This window comes from Apis dorsata, unplaced genomic scaffold (assembly GCF_000469605.1).
Source record: "Apis dorsata unplaced genomic scaffold, Apis dorsata 1.3 scaffold_220, whole genome shotgun sequence".
Lineage (NCBI taxonomy): Eukaryota > Metazoa > Arthropoda > Insecta > Hymenoptera > Apidae > Apis > Apis dorsata.
This window is the reverse complement of record NW_006263502.1, coordinates 2,072,721-2,077,282: the sequence shown is the minus strand read 5'-3', so window position 1 is coordinate 2,077,282 and position 4,562 is coordinate 2,072,721. Positions and strand designations below refer to the sequence as shown.

General features: G+C 46.8%; 1 protein-coding gene and 1 long non-coding RNA gene across 4 annotated transcripts in view; both read left to right on the top strand.

Annotated features, from left to right (window-relative positions):
* The window catches only part of LOC116185573, a 19,552-nt gene extending 17,139 nt beyond the window's left edge, over nucleotides 1-2,413 (top strand). The window contains exon 4 of the long non-coding RNA XR_004150424.1: nucleotides 2,403-2,413. This is a non-coding gene — a long non-coding RNA (uncharacterized LOC116185573). The remainder of the gene's footprint in view (nucleotides 1-2,402) is intronic.
* The window catches only part of LOC102681024 (aryl hydrocarbon receptor protein 1), a 143,392-nt gene that overhangs the window by 38,707 nt on the left and 100,123 nt on the right, over nucleotides 1-4,562 (top strand). The window lies entirely within an intron of this gene.

Genomic DNA, 4,562 nt, shown 5'->3' with positions numbered 1-4,562 from the left:
TTAATGCGGAGAGCGTAGGATATTTACATTTACGGTAGCCAGCACGAGCGTGGCCTCCGGTTTCGGACACTCGTAACCTACTACACAACCTACCTACACGGGCTGAACGGGAGAAACGGAACAGATAACTCGTCCGTGTGCTCTCCTCTCCTCTCCTCCTCTCTTCTCCTTTCCTCTCCTCCCCTCGCCATTCGCTGTTCCCGGACTGAGAGGAGGGGGGAAGAGGGAGAGACGCGCGTTGTCTCTCCACCGTGGGGATTTCCTGAGCAACGAACGAGCACGGGAATTAGGACCACTAATCTTTCCTGCTGGCCGAAGAGCGACGAGAACCGGGCCAACAGCCGACAAATGCGTTTGCCAGCAGCCCCGTTTCCACCTTCCTTCTTTCCTTTCCCTCCCCGCGTCTCTCGCCCCTCTTTTTGCTCGCCAACTTGCTCTCCAGTTCCTTGTACCTTGTCATTCGGGAATTCGGTAGCACGGGCCCTCTCCCCTCCCCTCCCCTTCGTCCACTCCGTCCGCGGCCCCCTTTTTTTTCGATCCTCTCGGCCTCGATGGAGTGATTAAAGACGCCGTTAGAAACCATTTAGAAGAGAACTCGATGCCTCGCTCGTTCGTCACACCTTCCGACATCGTCCTCGATCCCGTCCACCCCGAATTCTATGTTCCACCAGATAGTTCCTCTCGTGTCTTCTTTAGGTAACTCCAGGTATATGTATATGGGGAGAGAGGCCCAAAAATTTCACGTAATAATTTGTCACGCGAATAAATTATTTCTTTACGATCGCGAACACGATTTGGCGAGATATACAGAAGGCGAACGTGAAAAAAGTAGTATTTTCAACGTGATGATGAATGATGAAAATTTTGATCAAAGATATCGGTAACTTATCTCTTCGATCACTTTTTTCACTCCTCGAAAGAGACGTCTCTCGCGGTTATATATATATATATATATATAGTTATGGAACCAAGTCGAAGGCAGGCGAGATCGTTCTCCGATGCGCTTAGCAAAGCCATCGCTTAATCAACGAGTCGTAAAGAGTCGGGATCGTAATCTCGAGGATGAATCGACACGGAGCGATCGATCGAGGCGAAACTCGCGATTGGGCGCGAGCCATCCGCGTTTCCCGCGGATTATTAATGCGCCTCCGCTATCCCCCCTCCTTCCTCCCTCTCTCTAAAGTGATAATTACCCGGAGAAAATTGGTATCCGCGCGCGAGGCGAGGCGAAAAACCGAAGATTGCCTTCCCCGTCCGAATCGGACCGGTTTCCAGCTAAGGGAATCGGCGGCTGGATCGAGCGTGCACAATAAATTTTATTATCGATTGCATCGATCGCAATTTACGCGTCACCTTAACGACGCTTTAATGCGCCCAACTTAATCCACTCGATCCCCCGATAATCTCTCTTGGCCGAATTTATATATCGATCGCTTATCGGTATCGATGTAATATCGTTGCGAAAAAACGATATCCTCGTTAAAAAGCTTCCCCTCCCCTTCTTTTTTTCCAAATTCAAGATTTTATTAAAAATCACCTAGATTAGAGATTATCCAATTGTTTCACGTGGGATAGATACCTGATCTTGTCCTGATCTTTCTGCCAATTCTTCTCGCGTTTGGAATTTCGTCGAGCAATTTCTCTCTAACTCAACCGATCATCGAATTTTCTCGGCGCACCTGAACCGATCGTCGTCTTTCAAATTAAAATTTCCGGCTTTGGATCTTTGGCACGACTTTTTACACGTTCCGTAAGATACAGCGTTCTTTTCCAATAAACCATTTCAACAGCTTCAACAGCTGATTTCCTAACCTGGGACGCAGAAAGTGACGCGAACGATGCTTCCTTTCTGCGCCATAACGCTCGAAATCGTTGCATAGCGTTCATCACGACTCTTCTTAAAAACGAAAGAACGCTCTTTCGAATGGCACCAGAAACAATTCGAATAATTCGAATTCGTTATGATCGTAGAAAAAAAGAGGAACTTATTTGCACACCTTATATATATACGATACACAGGTGTGCTTTTTCGTCCCAGTTTTCGTGGAGAACCGCTAATCTCGTAGAGAGAGAGAGAGAGGGAGAGAGAGAGAGAGGAGGGTCGTCGTGACACACGCGCGGCATGCGTGTCCCGTGCGAGAGAGCGAGCCGGCCTCTCTTCGTTCCCGCACCTGTTGACTTCTAACTCGGCCGCTTGATTAACGACTCTCCTTCCTAAACCACGCGCTCTCGCGATTTCTTACTCCGTCACGTGAGCGCGCCGCGACACGGTTTTTCGCTTCGACACGAAACCTCGTCGAGCAAATCGGCACCGATTATGGGGGATTGAACGGAGGGGGATATCGATTTCAGTTTGTCGGAACGACAAGGGGATGACGATTCGAAAGGAAAATTGGAAAAAGCGAGAATTGAATTTCCAATTTTCGAACATTTGTTTTTTTTTAGTATCGCGTGAAAATATCTTGGAATGGCGAAGTCGTTAATTATCTCCGCGGACGGGGAGGAAAATGATTTTTCGCTCGTTTGAAATTGAATATTTTTTAATGAATCAAGTTGCGGAATCAACAGATGTAAAGCGTGGTTAATTTGCCTTGATAGTACGCTTCGGGAATCTCTCTAGTCGGAGATAACGTGAAGAATTCGAGATTGAGATAAAGATGGAGGAAAAATTTTTTTCGAATCGACTCATTCTTACGGTGGAATCGCTGAAATTCGATCTCGAGAAAACGATTCGCTCGACAATTATCCCGCGCGGTTGCTTATTAGGAGTAACGCGAGATGCGTGATTAATAGATAATCGCGTCTGAAATAGGCGATCCTGGTGATAATGACTCTCTCACTCTCTCTCTCTCTCTCTCTCTCTTCCGTCGAGACGAGGCGGCACTTAAGTCGTTCGGAACGTGCTACCTGTTAAACGTACGTATTCGAGCATGTGCAATGGTTGATGGGTTAATTAGGAGCGGTTTATCATTCGTAAAGTGTCCTTTGAGAACGAGACCACACGTGAGCTCGAAATATACACACCGTTCGTAAATGATTGTCGGCCCCGTTTGATCTTTCGATCTCGCCTTCATTTGCATCGCGTTCCCTATTTTCCCTTGGAAATTGTGATTTTTCAAATTGATAAATCTCGTCGTTTATACTTTTTTCTTTTCAAACGCGCGCATATATATTTATATATATACATCTTGGAAATTTTTTTCGACTCGATTCAGAGATGGGACGTTGTCGATGGTACGCCTCGCCAAATAAAGCGCGATCTCAATTTTCACCGGCCGACTAATTACCACCGTGTACCGATTAATCGAGCATTCGACGCCTCTCAACTCGGCATCTTTCGATTACAGCGTGCCACTCGACTTTGATTCCTTCGATCGATCGATCAAGCTCCGATACGCAGAGAGAGTTCGAGAGAGAGAGAGAGTTCGAGAGAGAGAGCTCGAGGGAGCTCGAGAGAGAGAGGGAGAGAGAGTTCGAGAGAATTCGAGAGAGAGAGAGAGAGAGAGAGAGAGAGAGAGAGAGAGAGAGAGGGAGAGAGAGTTCGAGAGAATTCGAGAGAGAGAGAGAGAGAGAGAGAGAGAGAGAGAGAGAGAGAGAGAGGAGAGAGGGAGAGAGAGAATGTTAATAATTCATGAATTTTTTTTAATAACTGACATTTAATGTCGATTCGTTCGATCCTCGTGTTCACGGGTTTACTGGACGTTAGATAATGGACGATAATTAGCATCTGGCAGCCGCCAAACGTGTATTTCGTTTCGACGGTACGTGGAACCCTTCGCATCTCATTACGAGCGTGCGCCATTGTATGCACATCAATATGCGTGCAAAGGATATACAAAATATACATATTAAAACGCGCGAGCGGGTTTATTTGCATGCGTGGCGCATACGCGGTCGCCGCCGCGTCTAATAAGCGTTGGGCGCAATTAAGGGCGCCGGAAGTTCTCCGTTCGCCGAGAGATCTGCCGCTTGCTAGGCGTCTGTAACTTTCGACTTCACTCTCAGGCCAATTACAAGGAACGAAAATGTTCCGTATGAATTTAGTTTATTCCGCTTGTACGCGTATTCGTATTCGTATATTCTATCCTTGTATATTCTAACCTTGTTGTTTTTAATTAATTTAACGGAGGAGGGAGGGGAGGGAAGGAGGAAATGGAGATTAGAAAAAATTGAAATTAGTTCGTTTAAAATTCATAGCTTCGTCGGATCAGAAGAGGAGGAGGAGGAAGAAGAGGAAGAAGAGGAAGAGGAAGGGAGAAAACAGAAGGAAGGAAGGAAGGAGAAAAATTCGAGTAAAAGTTATTATATCATTCCTGCCACACCCTCGAATGACGGTTCCCAGAAATCGGGGGAGGGGAGGGATTCCGCGAACCGTCCACCGCGAATTTATGTTGCATGGCCCATGCCAGGTTATTGCAGAAAATCGAAGATATCGCTGCGAGGGGATCAACGCTCAATCCGCACAATTAACGAAGATCCGTGAGACTTTCCATTCGACGTCCCACGCTTTGTTCAGCCTTTGTTTACGGTCTCCACCGTAAAGCGACGTTATTCCCTCTTCC